Genomic DNA, 21,943 nt, shown 5'->3' with positions numbered 1-21,943 from the left:
CAGCATTTTTAGTTGACATGCGGATGTGCTTATCAGTTATTATGCCCCCAGCAGCACTAAATACATGCTCTGACAAAACGCCGGCGGCGGGGCAGGCGAGCACCTCCAAGGCGTAGAGCGCAAGTTTGTGCTACGTGTCCAGCTTGGACACCCAATAGATGTAAGGCACAGAGGGATCACTGAGGACACTGACACGGTCTGCTACATACTCCTTCACCATCTCCCAAAATGTTTCCCTCCTTGTGACCATAGGCCACACATCAGGTTAAGGGTGCTGGCAGGGTGTCATAAAACTGTCCCAGGCCTTGGAGATTGTTGCCCTGCCTCTGTTGGAACTGCTGTGTGTTCCCCTCCTCTCCCCTCCTCGGTTGGCCAAGAAACTACGTACTCTGCAGCCAGCGCTGTCAGCTGTAAATTTTTGGAGCAATTTTTCCACAAGGACCTTCTGGTATTGCACCATTTTGCTTGTCCTCTCCACCACAGGAATGAGGAATGAGAAGTTCTCTTTGTAGCGGGCGTCGAGAAGGGTGAACAACCAGTAATCGGTGTTGGCCAAAATGCGTACAGCGCGAGTGTCATGGGAAAGGCAGCATAACATAAAGTCAACCATGTGTGCCAGAGTCCCAACAGACAAGACTTCACTGTCCTCATCAGGAGGATGACTCTCAATCTCCTCATCCTCTTCCTCATCTTCGACCCATCCACTTTGAACAGATGGAATACAACTTCCATGGGTACTACCCTCTGTAGCAGAAGCAACCGTCTCCTGCTCATGATCATCATTCAATTTACGCGGAGAAGACGAAATGAGGGTGGTCTGGCTATCACCCTGTGTACTTTTTTACCCCATTTCCACCTCTTCCACATGCAAAGCGTCTGGCTTAATTGTGAGCAGCGAGCGTTTGAGTAGACACAGAAGTGGAATGGTTACACTGATAATAGCGTTATCGCCACTAACTATCTGTGTTGATTCCTCAAAGATGTGTAAAACCTCACAGAGGTTAGACATCAATGCTCACTCATTGCTTATAAAGAGCGGAAGCTGACTTGAAAGGCGACAACCATGTTGCAGCTGGTATTCCACTACTGCCCTCTGCTGCTCACAAAACCTGGCCAACACGTGGAACGTGGAGTTCCAGCGCATGCTCACGCCGCACAATAGTCGGTGAGCTAGCAATTGCAAGCGCTGCTTCAGCAATGCCAGACCGGCGGAAACTGACGATGACTTTCAGAAATGGGCACACACGCGGCGCACCTTTATCAGTAGCACAGGCAAATTGGGGTAGGTTTTGAGAAACCGCTGATCCGCTAGCCTTAACATGTGGGCTAGGCATGGTATGCGTGTGAGCTTGCCGAGCTCCAAAGCCACCAGCAAGTTATGGCCATTATCAGAGATAACCATGCCTGGTTGTAGGTTGAGTGGCGAGAGCCACAGCTCAGTCTGGTCCCATATCCCCTGCCACAGCTCTGCGGAGGTGTTCTGTTTGTCACCTAAGCAGATCAGTTTAAGCACAGCCTGTTGCAATCCTTGGCGTCGGTAGCACCTGTGCCATCCCAGGGTACGACTCGCTCCTGGCCTCCACAACGTTCACCCAGTGTGCCGTCAGGGAAATGTAGTGTCCCTGGCCAAAAGCACTTGTCCATGTGTCAGTCGTTAAGTGGACCTTCCCAATAACTGTGTTGGTCAGGGCACGGCTGTACGCGGGACGGCCACCATCATCAGACTGCGAAAAGCCTCAGTGTACACAAGCCTAAATGGCAACATTTCCAGGCCACTGTCTCTTCCAGCCTGTTGCGGTGCTACGGATCCCTCCCCCTCTGTGCTGCTGTCCTCGCTCTCTTGCCACCTTCCCAGATTGGGTCAGTGACTTCGACGTCCACCACCTCCTCTTCCACTTCCTCACTCTGGTTATCCTGCTGACCTGTTGATCTTACAACAACCTCAGTTATTGACAACTGTGTCTCATCATCATCATCAACCTCTTGAGTCACTAATTGCGGTTGACTTATTGGCAACTGTGTCTCATCATCATCATCCACCTCGTGAAACACTATTTGCCGTTTCCCAAGGTCATCTTCTTGCGACTGTGGATGCTCCAGAGTTTGGGAATCAGGGCACAAGATCTCCTCATGTCCCTCTTCAAGCGGCCTTGGCGAGAGGGCCAAATCAAGGAATGGCGCTAAATAGTGCTCCTCGGAATATCCAAGTGTGGGATTACTTGTTTGCCAAGACAATGATCATCTCAGGTTTGGCTCCCATGACCACCAGCCTAGAGTTGACTGCCAGGGAAAATTTTACAGTACTTGATGCGAATTGAGATGAATGGCATTCCTTCAAATACAGGAATTGCTGGAGTTTTCCTTCCATTGATTGTGATTTGGTTGTGATACAAACTTATAAAGGGGGGTCTCCCAGAATCCTTCTATGTTTTCCATATGCTCTAATAAGGATGGGGTGACCAATTTATGTCTGAAATAAATTAAAGCTATTTGCGTACACCTTTAATTAGATGCAGCCTTCAGCAGTCTATGCGCATGAACTGAAATCCCCTCAGCCAGTGTACAGTCGTGGCCAAAAGTTTTGAGAATTACATAAATATTGGAAATTGGAAAAGTTGCTGCTTAAGTTTTTATAATAGCAATTTGCATATACTCTAGAATGTTATGAAGAGTGATCAGATGAATTGCATAGTCCTTCTTTGCCATGAAAATTAACTTAATACCAAAAAAACCTTTCCACTGCATTTCATTGATGTCATTAAAGGACCTGCTGAGATCATTTCAGTAATTGTCTTGTTAACTCAGGTGAGAATGTTGACGAGCACAAGGCTGGAGATCATTATGTCAGGCTGATTGGGTTAAAATGGCAGACTTGACCTGTTAAAAGGAGGGTGATGCTTGAAATCATTGTTGTTCCATTGTTAACCATGGTGACCTGCAAAGAAACGCGTGCTGCCTTCATTGCGTTGCATAAAAATGGCTTCACAGGCAAGGATATTGTGGCTGCTAAGATTGCACCTCAATCAACAATTTATAGGATCATCAAGAACTTCAAGGAAAGAGGCTTCAGAGCGTCTAAGAAAGTCCAGCAAGCGCCAGGATCGTCTCCTAAAGCGGATTCAACTGCGGCATCGGAGTGCCACCAGTGCAGAGCTTGCTCAGGAATGGCAGCAGGCAGGTGTGAGCGCATCTGCACGCACAGTGAGGCGAAGACTTTTGGAAGATGGCCTGGTGTCAAGAAGGGCAGCAAAGAAGCCACTTCTCTCCAAAAAAAACATCAGGGACAGATTGATCTTCTGCAGAAAATATGGTGAATAGACTGCTGAGGACTGGGGCAAAGTCATATTCTCCGATGAAGCCTCTTTCCAATTGTTTGGGGCATCAGGAAAAAGGCTTGTCCGGAGAAGAAAAGGTGAGTGCTACCATCAGTCCTGTGTCATGCCAACAGTAAAGCATCCTGAGACCATTCATGTGTGGGGTTGCTTATCATCCAAGGGAGTGGGCTCACTCACAATTTTACCCAAAAACACAGCCATGAATAAAAAATGGTACCAAAACACCCTCCAACAGCAACTTCTTCCAACAATCCAACAACAGTTTGGTGAAGAACAATGCATTTTCCAGCACGATGGAGCACCGTGCCATAAGGCAAAAGTGATAACTAAGTGGCTCAGGGACCAAATGTTGAAATTTTGGGTCCATGGCCTGGAAACTCCCCAGATCCTAATCCCATTGAGAACTTGTGGTCAATCCTCAAGAGGTGGGTGGACAAACAGAAACCCACTAATTCTGACAAACTCCAAGAAGTGATTATGAAAGAATGGGTTGCTATCAGTCAGGAATTGGCCCAGAAGTTGATTGAGAGCATGCCCAGTGGAATTGCAGAGGTCCTGAAAAAGAAGGGCCAACACTGCAAATACTGACTCTTTGCATAAATGTCATGTAATTGTCGATAAAAGCCTTTGAAACGTATGAAGTGCGTGTAGTTATATTTCACTACATCACAAAAAACAACTGAAACAAAGCTCTAAAAGCAGTTTAGCAGCAAACTTTGAGAAAACTAATATTTGTGTCATTCTCAAAACTTTTGCCCACGACTGTAGATTTCAGTCTCTTTCTATGTCAGGTAACTGACGTAAGAAAATTTTCAGGGAAGTGGCAGAGAAATGCCACTTGTGCAAAATGTTGTGACTTTTTTATGCCAGAAAACCTGCGAAAAATGTTGATAAATCAGGCCGTGTGTGTTCTAGGATGTGCAAAATTTCATAAAATGAAGGAATCCCACACAACAGCAAAAAAATAAATAAATAGTGAAACAGATTTACTAGTCCTATATAGGGGCATAGATATAGGAGGTGCAGAGGTAGCAGTCGCTAATGGGCCAAGGAGCCTGAGGGGCCCAAAGACCCTTGGGCCACATAGGAAGACACCAGTATTATAGAAAGTCCATGCTGGTCAAGTTACACCTCTGGCTGGAGGGAAGGGGTAAGCTCAAGAATTTGGCATGGGGGATGCCATTTCAATTTGTACTGCAGGCGGCATGTAAGCTATGTGCTTCCCTGTCCCTGGCCACAAAGCATTGAGGGAATGGGGGCCCAAGCTAAAACCCTTGCACCAGGGCCCATGAGCCTTTAGCTACGCCAATGATGCTATAATAAGGGTGTCTAGACATGCACCAATTTTGTTACAGGGGCTCAGGCTGAATAATAAATGTGGTGTAGGGATAGATACTTTTTACTAACTTTATGCCACCGCCAGTTCTGTGAGAAGGTCTGGCGGACGTTCTTCTCTACCTCTTGTATGACGTTCTTTGTTTTGGTTTCACTTTGTCATCTCCTTTCCTTCTGCCAGGTGTCACTTATTTTGACTAATCGTCTTCCTTTATATTCCTTCCCATACTGCCTCACTTTGCGGTTTATACTACTTCGTGGATGAAGTGTTCACTGCTGGAGGCTGCTGCTGTTTTCTCAAGATAAGTATTTTCCTTTATTGTGTTTCCTTGCTAGCTTGATTCTAAGTGACCCTGACTCCGGCCGTATTAAGTGCAGGGAGCCGGTGGTCATGTCCCCTCACTATTATAGGATTTTCAGGTGTCACACAGTCTTAGGTACGTGGGCATGCAATCGTCTACCATTGAGACCCTTGCATGTGCATAGCAGTCAGGGAGAGCTCTTAGAGTTTTATAGGGCTCACCTATATGCTCCTTAGTTTAGGATCAAGCCAGTCGGTCGTTTATTTATAAGTTCCAGCTATCTGCAACTTCATCCGTGACACTTTATATAAGCTTGGTTTGAATGATAAACCAGAATTTTGGTGCAAAACGTGTGTTAGGCCACACTCCTTTCCCAGCAAAGTCACATCCCTTATTACAAGAAGCACACATAATTTACTTATACCTAGATATATCAAAGTGTCACAATTTACACATAAACCTATGTATATTCACATTACTAAATGTAGACTGAAGTGTTCAGGAACAGGCCCCACTTGCTACAAAGCAACGGTGCTAGCCGTAAGCAATGACCACTGTGCTATAAATTTTACGAATATCTGTTTCATGATACTGTGTAATATTGCACAGTATCAATATCCCCTCAAAATAGGTTTACCAACACAGTTCCCATTTAATGCACCCAGAAGCCTAGAGTAGGTGCAAGTCTTTAATCCCTAAACATGCAATAATTTTATGGCAATGTTAGCCATTGAATGTAGTGCAGCTGATATAACTTAAAGTATGCCTGTCATCTCCAATGAAGTGTGTGCATGAGGAATACCTGTCTATCTGATCATTATATGACGTTTATGCCTAATTTTTACCATTTTCTCTACTGCAAGCTTGATCTCTAATTGTTAGTTTTCTCTGAGCTGGTGTGGAGACAAGCTGCTATGATGTCTCTCCTACACTGAGCATATAGAGAATAGAAGATTCTGCACTCCTTTATGTCTCTGTAGCACACAATCAGAGGTTGCACAGGCATAGGGGACTTTATACAGCAGTACTGAGCAGTGTAGATACAGTATGTGAATCCAGCACTTGGGTGAGATATAAAAATATTTACTGGAACCAGAAGCAGCATCTCTGTGTATCTCTCTACCTTCTTTTTACAGCAGCTCCTCCCTCTTGTCCTCTCACCATAGATTTTTATGGGCAGCAGCTGTAACCTGATCCCTTAATGAAGCTGAAAATGCATTTCAAGTTATACGAAGTGAATGATATGTGAAAAGGTAAGGATTTTGTTTATCCATAAACATCCAAAATGTTTATCATATTCACTTGTAACATCGATTAATGCAAGGATTGTTGAAACATCAAACAGATTTAAATTGATAGTCAAGTGACCAGCAAGAAAAGGGAATAAAATAAATGAGGAGGTTCTAATGTTTTAGCATGGGATTTGTTTTCACCTTTAACATCCATTAATATTTCACTCCATGCCAAGAATACACAGTGATTGAAGATAATGATTGTCGGGATGTGAATGTACTCAATCTTGGTATGCTAAATCAGGTGTAATTGTGCATACCAAATGTGTATTCCTGTACTATTTGTAAGCATCTATTGGCAAGGATATTCCCATATGTGTGTTCAAAAGGTGGTTGTTTTTCCTTTACTGTAGATGGCAAGTCATGGCATTAAAAAATAATTATAAATGTATTTTATTTTGAATTTAATTTTAAATACTTTAATATTGATCTTTTGCAGTTGTCTCCATTGCCTTATATTAGGGAAATGTATTTATTTTATTCATTTTATAAAGCAATGTACAGAGATTGTCATAAGTCCCCATTGGGGCTAACAATATAAATTGTGGAAGGAAAGTTTGTGTGGAGAACATATAATCTCCATGCAGATGTCCCTCACTTTCAAACCCAGGAGCCAGCTTTGCTAAAGGGAAATTGCTAACCACTTACCGACCATGCTGGACATACTAGTGTAATAGAAAATCTCCTACACATCTTCTGTGAATAACCTTTTACATTCAGGTGAAACTCGAAAAATTTGAATATTGTGCAAAAGTCTATTTATTTCAGTAATGCAAATTAAAAGGAATTGCATTAATGCAGCTTAAAATTACAGTTTTGTGAAAAGGTTCAATATTCTAGGCTCAAAGTGTCACACTCTAGTTAGCTAATTAATCCATACCCCCTGAGCAAAGGGTACCTCAAAATTGTGACTTTGGGGTTTCATAAGCTGTAAGCCATAATCATCGAAATTATAACATATAAAGGCTTGAAATATCTTGCTTTGCATGTAATGAGTCTATCTCATATGTTAGTTTAATCTTTTAAAGGGAACCTTTCAACAGTTTTATGGTGTCCTAACTATGGGCAACATAAATAAGTGACTGATTCTTTTAGCAAAATGCTGGGTAACTTTCTTTAATTGACCCAGTCAATCTGCCAACATCTTGTATTGAAAAGCTCCAGCTCATAATGATGAGTCCTGAATATTCATGAGCTCCTGAGTCTCCCTGCCTACCTGCTGCTGATTGACAGTTATTTTCCATATGAATCAGCAGCAGGTGGGCAGGGGAGTCGCTATAGCTCTGAATAAAAAAAAAAATGCTGGACTCAATGACATCACGCTGGACTCAAATCAGCTCATTAGCATGTGGCATCTTTGTGTGTATATTATGAGGTAACCATCTGTCACACCAGTAAGTGAATACATCTAAGGCACTTTTTAGTAGTTAATAATTGTATATAATTAAGTTAGATTATATAATCAAATATCCACATGACAGGTTCCCTTTAAGGGCTCTTTCACACTTGCGTTCTTTTCTTCCGGCACAGAGTTCCGTCGTCGAGGCTCTATGCCGGAAGAATCCTGATCAGTTTTATCCTAATGCATTCTGAATGGAGAGAAATCCGTTCAGGATGCATCAGGATGTCTTCAGTTCCGGACCGGAACGTTTTTTGGCCGGAGAAAATACCGCAGCATGCTGCGCTTTTTGCTCTGGCCAAAAATCCTGAAGACTTGCCACAAGGCCGAATCCGGAATTAATGCCCATTGAAAGCCATTGATCCGGATCCGGCCTTAAGCTAAACGTCGTTTCGGCGCATTGCCGGATCCAACGTTTAGCTTTTTCTGAATGGTTACCATGGCTGCCGGGACGCTAAAGTCCTGGCAGCCATGGTAAAGTGTAGTGGGGAGCGGGGGAGCAGCATACTTACCGTCCGTGCGGCTCCCGGTGCGCTCCAGAGTGACGTCAGGGCGCCCCACGCGCATGGATGACGTGATCGCATGGCACGTCATCCATGCGCATGGGGTGCTCTGACGTCATTCTGGAGCGCCCCGGGAGCCACGTGGACTGTAAGTATACTGCTCCCCCGCTCCCCACTACTACTATGGCAACCAGGACTTTAATAGTGTCCTGGCTGCCATAGTAACACTGAACGCATTTTGAAGACGGATCCGTCTTCAAATGCTTTCAGTTCACTTGCGTTTTTCCGGATCCGGCGTGTAATTCCGGCAAGTGGAGTACACGCCGGATCCGGACAACGCAAGTGTAAAAGAGGCCTAAGTTGGATTACTGAAATAAATAAACTTTGCACGATATTCTAATTTTTCGAGTTTCACCTGTATTTGTTTATAATTTTGATGTTGTTAATAAGATGAATACGATATTGTATACCTGCCTTGCATAGGCCACTGCTAGTGATATGATTTGATGTATTACCTGTCCTTTATGTTTCAAAATGTGTTATTCTCCATTTATATGTGGAAGAGATTTACACTATTCAACTCAGTAAAGACTGAGAGTTCAACCGTTTTCTTAGCCTTTGTACGAGTTTCCTGTCTTCACACCTAACCACCAGTAACACCAAGGGAAACCCGGATTTAAATAAGCAGGATACCCCAATCAGCTGATCATCTGGGGTGCAGGGTGTCGGACCCATGCCGATCTCATATTGATGACCTATCCTGAGTATAGGTCATCAATATTAAAAGCCTGGAAATCCCCTTTAAGCCCATCTACAATTGCTAATAAATCCCTGCAAAACCTACTCTTTCTTCCCTGTAACTGCACCTCCTTTCTCATGTATTATTTATCCTAAAGCTTAATGATTTCTTAAAGGAGTTGTCCACTTTATTTATATTTATATATATTCAGGATAGGTAATTAATATCAGATCAGTGGGGATCCAATCCCAACACCTCCACCGATCAGCTGTTTGAAGAGAAAGCTTCCTTCCCTTCACTGTTTACCTGCTCGCCGTCACAGCCGCAGTGGTGAGCAGGTGTAAATTCAAGTAAGCCATCCCATTCACTTCTATGGGACAGCTCTTTCCTGTTCAAATGAATTGGATGCCATAGTCGCTATTGGCCAAGGCATCTGAGAGGTTGAACTGCCAGGATCAGAGTTATCTCCAGACCCGACTGATGTAGGTTGGTGTCAGTTGTGTATCAAAGCTGGTACCCACCCTGTATGCAGTGAGTTCAGCTCACTCAATACACTTCTTTATGGCTACTATGGCCTTACATATACCGGTACTGCGAAAGACAAGTAGGTTTTTTTCATCTAATTTTTATTTATTTATTTACTGTTGTGAAGTTTGGTTTTTATGCTCACCTATTATATCAAACATACAGAAATTAATGGCTACCTAACGTTCTAGATAAGCAGTGCGAAACATATTTATAACTTATATATAAGGGACAGACGCATGAGATATCTAATGAATCTTAAAATAGCCCATAAAAATTTAAGCATGCTGTAGGCAATCGCAGGAAGATATGAAGACTTTTGCACTAAGCCAGCCAGCCATAAAGTACCAACATATGTGGCTTATGCCTCTGGCTGTAAAGTCCTCTCTGAGTAAACCTTTTGTAAAACAGTATTATTGCTCAATTCCCCAAAAATAAGTCATTTTAAACATAAAACACATTTTGGTATTTGCTGTAATACCCATGTACAAAATTCACATTATAGCAAAGCGCAAGGCACAGAATGTCAAAAATTGCCATCTCAGTTTGAACACTTCAGATTTATATACACTTAGTTGCCTCTGTCCTAAAACTTCATTTTCTCTTTTTTTTCACGCTTACATTTACCCATAATTTCAGTCTTGTCTCAGCTGGATCAACTACATTTCCCCCAGGAAGATTGAGAACATATCAGACTTAACTCAGTCACAATCCAGAAGGAATTCAGTTATATCAGGGAGTCTCATTACGTGAGATACTCCTATTGCTTTTTGTTATTTGTCGGCCTGTAAAATACCTGTCTTCTTCCCTGATTCAAATTAAAAGAGTCCAGCAGAGAATGAATTTTCAGCTCCTTTGAAATATCTGTTGAAAGAGTGAAAGCCACCAAAAAAATCACAGTAAAATGGTTAATAAACCCCTTTCTTCTGGGCCATAGTAGGCAGTGACACTGTGAATTTTCACATAATTTGCAGACAGCATCTCATAAAATATGAGCAAAATTTATTCAGTTCAAATTAAATAGATGTAGCACAGAGTAATCTTTCTCTATTAAATATGTCACTTTTTGCAATTGTTTCTTAATATCCCTCACAGCTTCCATCTAAGATTAGCGCTCTCTTGGCTGCTACAGTTTCACTAACCTACTGAATTATTCACTGAAGCATAACCTTCAGATATCAGGTTAGAAAGACCTTGATTATAGCAGGAAGTGAACTGTATAAACCATTTTCTTTAAAAGAAATTTCACTGGTATAGAAAATCCTAAACCCGATAGATATAACCTGCATAGGAATTAAGGACATAATTGATGGGACCTGCTCAAGTGAGAAGCTGCTTCTTTTTGTTTACATTAATTCACTTGAAGGAAAGTAACAGTTACCTGGACATGCGATTTGGCAGGTAGGGATAACAGTATCTTTTTTTTTAGATTGACTTGGAAGGCAATAAAAACAAACCCATTTAATGCCTTATTTCACTATAAAGGAATAAGTAAATATAGTCTGATCATTCTTGAGGTTTTGTTTATAAAAAAAACCTCACAAATTCACAGATTTAGGCCTCTTTCACACTACAGTATTTTGCATTCCGTATACGGTCCGTTTTTTGCGTTCCGTATACGGTCCGTATACAGAACCATTCATTTCAATGGTTCCGCAAAAAAACGGAATGTGTTCTGTATGCATTCCGTTTCCGTATTTCCGTTTTTCCGTTCCGTTGAAAAGATAGAACATGTCCTATATTTGGCCGCAAATCACAGTCCGTGGCTCCATTCAAGTCAATGGGTCCGCAAAAAAAACGGAACACATACGGAAATGCATCCGTATGTCTTCCGTATCCGTTCTGTTTTTTGCGGAAGCATCTATTGAAAATGTTATGCCCAGCCCAATTTTTTATATGAAATTACTGTATGCTGTATTTGCCATACGGAAAAACGGAACGGAACAACGGAACGGAAACGGAACCACAACGGAAGCAAAAAAACGGAACAACGGATCCGCGAAAAACGGAACGCAAAACACTGAATTCAACATACTGTAGTGTGAAAGAGGCCTTAGGGCACTGAGCTTGTGCGACCTGTGCTAATGTATGTGCACTGCTATACAGGGTCCATTGGACTCTGTGGGGCAAAATTATCATCCCTATATGCCTTGGATTTCGCATTCAAACTAGAGACGATTCCGCTGGTTCACCAAATTTTTGGGAAAAATTTGCTTCGATCCGAATTTATTTGCGGCAAATCAAGTTAAAAAATGGCTATTTATGGCCCGCAGAGAGCCCATAAGGGGTTTAGAACCATGTTGGCCAGATTTATCATGAGCTCAAGTCAAAATAATGGAGAGAAAAAGTCGCAAATTTTTGCAAATTACACCCGCACTGAATCCGGACCCATTCATTTCTATGGAGCTGTGCACATGAGAGGTGATTTTCACACATCACTTGTGTGTTGCGTGAGAATCGCAGCATGCTCTATTTTGTGTGCTTTTCATCAGCCATAGCTTGGAACTTCCTATATAAACCAGGATTATTGTGCTTCCTGTCTCAATCTAGCTCCTGAACGTTATCCTAAACTGCTGTGTTTACTCGTGTACCGAATTTGGATTGTTACCTGACCACGCTTCTGCCTTATCCTAAACTGCTGTGTTTACTCGTGTACCGAATTTGGATTGTTACCTGACCATGCTTCTGCCTTATCCTAAACTGCTGTGTTTACTCGTGTACCGAATTTGGATTGTTACCTGACCATGCTTCTGCCTTATCCTAAACTGCTGTGTTTACTCGTGTACCGAATTTGAATTGTTACCTGACCACGCTTCGGCCTTATCCTAACTGCTGTGTTTACCTGTTACCAACCTGTACTGTTATTCGTCACTGCTTGCCTCCGCTGCTCCAGGGATCTAGATTGTCTCATCCATTGGACTCCTTATCTACCTTCTAGGCCTAGACGATTCCTCATTTCAGGTGAGCAATTGTGACATCACTCTTACACTGTGCCTTGCAGTAACACGCATAAAAAGTCTGCTGTGGTAGTGAAACAATACTGTGAGTCAGTATAACATGCAGATGACAGGTGTAACTCTTAGAATCACTACACACTTCACTTATTTGGGCAGTCACGCAGCCAAAACTGACCAAATAACTCAAGTATCAACTCAGCTTTAAAGGTCGATGTTAGCATCAAGAAGAAGCGCTCTCCTTTTACACCCTTGTCAGCTGATTCCACATAGATGTCTACAGAACCTGTTCTAGTAAATGCTTATACAAGTAGAGCCCCCCGACAGAGTGGAGAGGGTGTCAGCAGTAAGTTTGTGTTGACGTCACTGATTATTTTGCCCTTCCTCTGATCCGTCAGAACAATAAACCCCAAGAAACGGATCCTGTCTGCGGAGCATCCGCCTTCACTCGGTCAGCATTTGGTCAGTAATCCATCAGTATTGCTAATGCCCCCCAAAAAACAGGAGTGGATCCAAAACAGAGATGACACGTGAACCGAATATTTGCATGTCTTCTGTGTTTGTACCCACTCCTGCTTTTGGCTACTAATTCATAAGCCAATTCTGATGGGACCATTCAGGCCTTACAGCTGCTACACAGAAAGGATCTGTTGTGAGTCTAATTTTTTCTTCCTTCTGACAGATCAGAAGAAAGGTCAAATAAATGATGATGTCAGCCAGGCCGAAACCAAAAATAGTGTCCAGTCATGAAGTGGGGAGGGTATGAACAGCATGAGAAGTCCACAGAATGTCCCTATGACAGAGTGGTGAGGTGGAAGCAGCATACTTGGCACCGAGTGGCACAATGACAGAGTCTGGAGGTGGCAGCAGCATGAGTAGGCCACGTACTGTAATACGCCCCTATACGCTTTCAACAGAAATAACTGCAGAAGGGAATTGAGAATATATTTTTCTTGTTGGATGGAAATAGGCCACTATTCGCTTTCACCAGAAATAACTGCAACAATGCAGTGCGTATATATTTTCCTTTTTTTACTGTAAGCTTTCAACAAAAATACCTGCAGAAGTCAAATGAGAATATATTTTTCTTGTTGGACTGATATAGGCCTCTATATGCTTTCACCAGAATTAACTACAGAAATGCAATGAGAATATATTTTTCTTGTAGTACTGAAATTCACCAGAAATAACTGCAGATGTGAAATGCGTATATATTTTTCTTGTAATACTGATATAATATACTAAAATTACTAAGCAACTAAAGGCTTTTCAACATAGCACCTGCAGCCCAATAACAAATAGCCATTAGACAGCTCTGTCATTCCAGCTATTTAGATCCCCAAATAATCTTTCCCTGCACTTGCAAATCACTTTCCTGTCAATGTCCCTAGCACCTTCTGACGTCTCTCCCTGCACTAAGATGCTGTGTAATGATTCCTCCCTATCCTTTCCCTGCACTTATACATCGTTTTTCTGTCTTTTTTTTTCATTTTCTTCCACAGTGAGGTTTTTCCAATTGCTGTCCCTAGCACCTACACATGTTTGTTCCTGCACTATGAACTCTGGAAAATAGCAGAATCTAAAATGGCTATCGTATTTATAGGGCTTTGAAGAAAATGAGATCTGCTCACCCGTTTTAAACTTGGGTGCTCATAGAGGACCGTAGTCAACATATATCTTTAAATGATCTATGGCACGCCAAAGATTTATCTTGCAAAGTGGTGTTTTAATACATCTTGTATATCTTTACATAATCAATTGTCCTCCAAATGTAGACACTAAATAAGTAGATTATTGGCCATATGAAAAAGTCCCAACGTTTTGGTCCAAACTGACCTTTTTCAAGGGATCGGTGCATGAGAGAGTCAATTTTGACCGAAACGTAGGGACTTTTTCATATGGCCAATAATCTACTTATTTAGTCTTTACATCTGGATGACAATTGATTATGTAAAGATATACATGATGTATTAAAACACCACTTTGCAAGATAAATCTTTGGCTTGCCATAGATCATTTAGAGCAGTGTTTCCCAACCAGTGTTCCTCCAGCTGTTGCAAAACTACAACTCCCAGCATGCCTGCACAGCCAAAGGCTGTCCAGGCATGCTAGGAGTTGTAGTTTTGCAACAGCTGGAGGCACACTGGTTGGGAAACACTGATTTAGAGGTATTTATAGGGCTGTGACATCACAGGGCTGACTGGCTGCTGATTGGCTGCATGCAAGCATGTCAATCTGGGTGATCCCTAGAGTTCCTTGCCCCAAGTCCTCAGTCCTCACACGTGTAGCCGCCATTTTAGAAAAATTTTGATTTGTTACCACGCAGCACGAGGAAATTAGCACTTGTTGCAAATCAATTTTTTTCTGAAATTCGGATCAAATTCCACTTCGTCAGCTTCGATTCCCTCATCTCTAATTAAAATGTTTCAAAACCTGGTTGCCCATTGGAACTAGATTTAGTTGCAATGGCATTTTTAAGCCACCCATTTTCCATGTTTTTAAAGATAGTATGTAGTACGTATCCACCTTATATTCCCATAGTGTAGGCTAAAAGCAGCTTGAATGTTATCATTTAAAAGGGTTTTCCTGAAATATCATTCATTTCCCATTGAATCTATTTAAAAATAAAATACAAATAATAATAATCTTTGGAAATATACTGTAGTAGTTACTAGCATTGAGCAAGCATGCTCGGCTGAACTCCAGTTCGGCTCGAGCATCGCTATGCTCGGCACATCGCGGAGTTCGGCCAAACACCGCGTGTGCTCGAGCGCGATGCTTGAGTCAGCGTATTTAAATCTAATTTAGCCTCTATTTCTATGCAGATGATCGCTGTACAGTGAGGGAATCCCTCAGTGTGAGCCCGCGCTCTGACTCCATATATAACTATGTCCATATATGGAGTCAGTGCAGGGACTCCTAAGCCGAACTAGAGCAGGGGGTGCCTGGGGTTCTCCTATTGACTCCCACCCAAGAACACCTGAGCATTGCAAAGTGTTCTACTCGAGCACCTGAGCACTTTGGTTCTCGATCAACACTAGTAGTTACAAATAATAAGAAAAATTAAGCTGTCCAAAGACATTATTCTCACAAAACTACCTTGTTGTCCTAGATAAATTCCCCCAGTAGTCCATTTGGTGGCAGGTCCCGCATGGTTCGATTTTCCCCAGTGTTTCAGAAATCTGTCCAGTGACATGATTCAGTCGTTCTCATTGAATATGAAAATCAAATTGCTCATGCTATTCATATGCAAGTACTGGCACCATAAGCCCATTCTATGCAACCAGCGTTGCTCGGCCATATGTTAATTACAGCCTAGCATGCGCAAGAGGCTGACTGACCACTTGAACAGCCAATGAGTATTTAAATCCATTAATATTTATTAATTTGTGCATAACCGATGTCTGTAATGTACTGATGTATTGGTAAGTGCAAAGAAAGCATAATAGAGAGCAGAATATACCAGGAAAATGTAGTTCCCAGTAGGCACAAAGACGGTCACAGTGTCAGAGGTGTAGCACCACCCACACCACCTGTATTTGTCTTGGGGTGTCACTGTCGCGGGTATTGGTGAGGGGATAACACCAAATGAAACACAGAAGTAATAGACCAGAGTCTAGGCCACAAAGCTAAGGCAAAGGGATGGTGACCTCCTAGGAATCCCTAGATCTCTGCCTGACTCCTGCCAGTATGAGTAGACCCTGAAGGTGGAAATACTCATACACTGGAACATAGGCCCTAGGAAAGGTGGCAGGGAATAAGACTACTGTTTCCTTTGCAGATGAAGGAACCAGTGTCTCCCTGAGGCCTAGACAACAACACACACAAGTGAACAACAGAATGCAAGACAAAATGTGCTTAGCTTAAAGCAGAATGGATGAGCAGGAGATCTAAAAGAACAACACACCAGCTGAACCAACTCCATAAGGGAATATCAACCGCATGGAAAGCAGTGTGAGTGAAAACTAAATAGGGCCTCAGTAATGACTCCAAGCTGCACCTGACAAGGGGTGTGGTCATTACCAAACAAAACACTGAAAGGAAAAAACAGATTGTCAGATACCCTTACGTGCCAGTCTCTCCTATCTTCTTACCTCTGTCATGGGATGGACTGTGACAGTACCCCCCCTCTACGGGTGACCTCCGGACACACAGGGCTGACTTTATCAGGACGCGCCCTGTAAAGGCCTTCACAAGGTGACTGGCATTAAAGTCGGTTGCAGGAACCCACATTCTTTCAGCAGTAGAGAGGTTTTTTTTTGAGAAAAAAAGGACATGGGCGCAATTAGCTAGGAGAAGAACCCTACAACAAGAATGCTCCATCCCCTACCTCAGATGCATCAACTCCCACAATGAATGGCTGTGACACATCAGGTTGCACGAGTATAGGAGCAGAAGCAAAACATTCCTTCACAGCTGAAAAGGCTTGTAATTAAAGTTGAGAGGACACCTGGATGTTCGAGTTTGACGGGTACGGCCAAACTATGGAAAAAGTTCGAGTTCGGGACCCGAACTTGACCCGTAACCCGAACCCCATTGAAGTCAATGGGGACCCAAACTTTTAAGCACTAAAATGGCTGTAAAAATGTAATGGAAAGGGCTAGAGAGCTGCAAATGTCGTCAAAATGTGGTTAAGAGCATGGCAAGTGCTCTGCAAACAAATGTGGATAGGGAAATGACTTAAAATAACATAAAATACGTACAAATAAAAAATAATAATCTTGATCTAGGATTACCAGGTCCATATGGAGTAGGAGGTTGAGGAGGCGGTGTAGGTGGAAGTGGCAGAGGAGGAGGAGGAGGTAGCCTACACTGCTTTTTGGTTTAAAATGTATTTATATATTTTTTAATTAGGGTACACCCCAAAACATTGGAACATATAACCCTCCAGTCATGCTAAACACACGTTCAGACAATACACCGGCTGAAATGCAGGCCAGCACATCCAAGGCGTAAAGGGGAAGCTCAGGCCATGTGCCCAATTTGGAGGTGCTGACCCCTGTCAGTTAGTTCTTGTAGGCGTGTGCATACTTACTGCCCCACCATGTTGCACATCCCGGTGATAATCACGATCCAATTTGATATCTGCTCTATCAACTTTCAATGTTCTTTTATGCGCATACTATGGTGATTACGGGTGGCGGGGAATCAGAGTTCCAGGCTAGAGAGGGAGCAAGAGAAAAAGAGACCAAATTTAAGGGAGATAAATTTATTTTAAAAATTTGGGATCGAGAAGAAATGTGGGAAAAGCTATTGAGGCGCAAATGTGGAACAAATTACAGAAGCCCAAATGTGGGCCAAAAGAGTCAAGCGGAAATGTGGGGAAGGTTATTGAGGCGCAAATGTTGGCCAAAAGAGTATAGCGGAAATGTGGGACAAAGTATTGAAGCTTAAATGTGGTACAACTTGTTTAAGTTTAAGCATTGAATCAAAAGAGGTGGCGCGCATCAATTAAAGAAGCATTTCAGAAATGTTATTCACTTTCACCTATGCAGAGCAGGGGTTTATTCACGTTTAAAATTGTATGATGTCAACCCAAGAATGTAACAGAAAAATTATAGAAATTAATTAACCTGTCTACTTGGTAGAGCAGGGGTCTATGACAGAAAACAATTGTTCATTGTCACCTGAAAATGTAAAATACAGATTATTGAAATTTATTAAGCTGTCAACTAGGTAGAGGGGTATAGTACACCCAAAAATTGGTGAATTTGACGATAAAATGTAACTGCCAAATGTTTTTTTTTACCGGTCTAATAGGTATAGCAGTGGTACATCACACCAAAAAATTGCTGAATTTCACCATAAAATGTAACTGACAATTTTTTTTATTGTTTAACCAGTCTACTAAATATAGCAGTGGTACTTCACACCCAAAAATTTTTTAATCTCAACTGAAAATGTAACTGACAAATAAATATTTTTTGTTAACCGGCCTACTAGGTATAGCAGTGGTACTATGCACAACTACAACTTGCCTTTCCATGTGATGTATGTCGGATCTTAAATCTTGGAAGCCAATAAAGAACTAATTATTTTTACACGTCAGAAGCTGGAGTCGATCCTTTGTTTTTGAGCAGTGGTACTATACACCCAAAAATTGGTTAATTTCACCAGAAAATGTAAATGACAAAGTAGTGAAATGATATAAAATAAAATAAATACAAAAAAAATAAATGGATTTATGAGGTGGAGTTCCATATGGAGTAGGAGTTTGAGGAGGAGGTGGACGTAGTGGAGTAGGTGGAAGCGGCGGTGGTGGAGGACGAGATAGCCAAGACAGGTTTTTGGTTTTAATTTAATTTTGTAAAATTAAGGTACACTCCAAAAGAGTGTGAAATATCCAAAATACAAACATGAGCAATTTCGCTGCAGTATAACAATGGCTGGCTAGTGCCGGTATACGTGTCTATTCTGGACAAGTTACGGACAAGTCCTGAGGGATCCATGCCTGGTTCATTTTAATGAACGTGAGCTTGTCCACATTGGCTGTGGACAGGCAGCTGCCCTTGTCTGTGATGACGCCCCTTGCCGTGCTAAACACACGTTCAGATAATACACTGGCTGCAGGGCAGGCCAGCACCTCCAAGGCGTAAAGGGCAAGGTCAGGCCATGTGCCCAATTTGGAGAAGTTAAAGAGGGCAGACCCGTCAGTCAGTACGTGTAGGCGTGTGCACACATACTGCTCCACCATGTTGGTGAAATGCTGCCTCCTGCTAAGATGTCATATCAGATGGTGGTGCTGGTTGTTGTGGCGTGCTGACAAAGCTTTTCCACATTTCGGCCATTCTAACCCTGCCTTCTGAGATGCTGGCGGTGCCCCAGCTGCGTTGGCGACCTCTTCCTTGTCCTCTGCCTTGTGCTTCCACTGTGACCCCGCTGTCAGGTGGGAACACCACCAGCAGCGCGTCTACGAGCGTGCGCTTGTACTCGCGCATCTAACGAACACGCTCCAGTGACAGAATTAAGGATGGTACGTTGGGCTTGTAACGGGGATCCATCAGCGTGGCCACCCAGTAATCTGTATAAGTTAGAATGTGGGCAACTCGGCGGTCGCGCACTTTATGCAGCAGCTCTGACATGTCGGGGTAGTTTTTAAGGAATCTCTACACGACCAAATTCAGCACATGCACCAGGCAAGGGATGTGCATCAAACCGGCTAGTCCCAGAGCTCCTACGAGATTACGCCCATTATCGCACACCACCAGGCCGGGCTGAGGCTGACTGGCACAAACCACTCATCGGTCGGTTCAAGGCCCGTCCACAGCTCCTGCACGATGTGGGGTTTGTCCCCCAAACAGATAAGTTTTAAAACTGCCTGCTATCGTTTACCCCTGGCTGTGCTGAAGTTGGTGGTGAAGGTGTTACGCTGACCGGATGAGGAGCTGGTAGAGGATGAGGAAGCAGAGTGGGAGGAGGAAGCAACAGGAGGCAAACTGAAAAGCCTTGCAATCCTTGGTGGTGGAAGGACATGTGCCAAACTGCTATCCGCCTCAGGCCCAGCCGCCACTGCATTTACCCAGTGTGCTGATTTACCCAGTGTGCTGTTATGTAGATATAATGGCCCTCACCGTGCTTACTGGTCCACGTATCCGTAGTCAGGTGCACCTTGCCACAGATGGCATTGCGCAGTGAACACCTGATTTTGTCCCCTACTTGGTTGTGCAGGGAAGGGGTGGTTCGCCTTGAAAAGTAGTGGCGGCTGGGCACGACGTACTTTGGGACAGCCACCGCCATAAGGCCTTTAATACTATCCGTATTCACCAGACGGAATGACAGCATTTCAAAGGCCAGTAATTTAGAAATGCTGGCATTCAGGGCTAGGGATCGCGGGTGGGTAGGGGGGTACTTCCTCTCCAGTGTTTGGGATATGGAGAGCTGAATGCTTCCGAGGGACATTGTGGAGATGCTTGGTGACCCAGGTGTTGGTGTTGCTGGCAGATGCTCTGTTTGCGGGGTGCCAGTAGGCACTGTCACTCCAGAGGTGGATGAAGAGGCCGCGACTGCAGCAGATGAGGAAGCAGGAGGAGCCAGAGACCTTTCTTGGTTTTTGAGGTGTCTACTCCACTGCAGCTCGTGCTTTGCACTTAAATGCCTGGTCATGCAGGTTGTGCTCAGGTTGAGAACGTTTATGCCTCGCTTCAGGCTCTGATTGCACAGCATGCAAACCACTCGTGTCTTGTCGTCAGCACATTGTCTGAAGAACTGTCACGCCAGGGAACTCCTTGGAGCTGGCTTTGGTGTGCTCGGTCCTTTGCTGCGGTGGCCAGTAGCAGGCGTACTGTCTAGAGGACGGCCGCTCCGCTTTTTCACCCTGCTTCCTCTTCTGCTGTGCTGGTGGCTCTGTGCGACCACCGCCTCTTCCTCTGAACTAAATAGGTCACTCGCATGACTTTGATTCCATGTGGGGTCGAGGACCTCATCGTCCTCCGCATAATCTTCCACCCAGTCTTCACCCCTGACTTCCTTGTCGGTCTGCACGCTTTCAAAAGCCCCAGCAGTTGGCACCTGTGTTTCGTCATCATCCGAGATGTGCTGTGATGGTCCTCCCATGTACTCATCTTGAAAGATAAGTGGTTGGGCATCGGTGCACTCAATCTCTTCCACTTCTGGGGCAGGGATAGGTGGATGGCCCTGGGAAACCCTGCTAACAGAGTCATTAAAAAGCAGAAGAGACTGCTGCATGACTTGGGGCTCAGACTGCTTGGCTGATTTCCAAGGGGGTAAGGTGAAAGACTGATGTACATCGGCTGCAGGTGTCAACTCTGATCTTTCAGCAGGAGACTGGGTGGGAGACAATGTGAAGGAACTGGAGGCACTGTCAGCAACCCAATGTACTATCGCCTGTACTTGTTCAGGCCTCACCATTCGTAGAGCAGCATTAGGCCCGACCAAATACCGCTGCAGGTTTTGTCGCCTACTCGCACCTGAGGAAGGGGTTTCACTTGTGCTTGTAGCTGGCACAGATTGACCACGTCCTCTCCCTGCAACAGGAGCTCCACCAGCAGCACCACAACCTGGGCCACGTCCCTTATTGGACTCTCCCCTCATATTTTTCAAATATAGGATCTTGCCCTAAATGGGTGTTTAATAATAGTAGAATAGAACAATAGTATGTAAAGGATGAACAGACTAGGCCTCAATGAAAGATTTTTTTGCCCGAAATGGCTGTATTTCAAATGTCTGATTCAAACCCCTGTATGTAGAGGGGGTATCTCACAGGGCCTAAAACTTTGTTGGCCTGAACTAAATATTTCTTTGCCCAAAATGTCTGTATTTTAAATGGCTGTATTTCAAATCCCTGAATCAAACCCCTGTATGTAGAAGTAGTATCTCACAGGGCCTAAACCAGTGTAGGCCTGAAGTAATTACCGTATTTATCGGCGTATAACACGCACAGGCGTATAACACGCACCTTCATTTTAAGAGGGAAATTTCAGGAAAAAAAGGGTAGCTCAGAACTTTTTTTTTATTAATATTATTACCACTTATAAGGTAAATAATGTAAAAGGATGACACTTATGGGGCTCTGTGGATGACACTTTTGTCATCCACAGAT

Source organism: Bufo gargarizans, chromosome 5 (assembly GCF_014858855.1).
Source record: "Bufo gargarizans isolate SCDJY-AF-19 chromosome 5, ASM1485885v1, whole genome shotgun sequence".
In the NCBI taxonomy this organism is placed as follows: domain Eukaryota; kingdom Metazoa; phylum Chordata; class Amphibia; order Anura; family Bufonidae; genus Bufo; species Bufo gargarizans.
The sequence above is the reverse complement of the archived record's forward strand: the minus strand, read 5'-3'. Positions refer to the sequence as shown.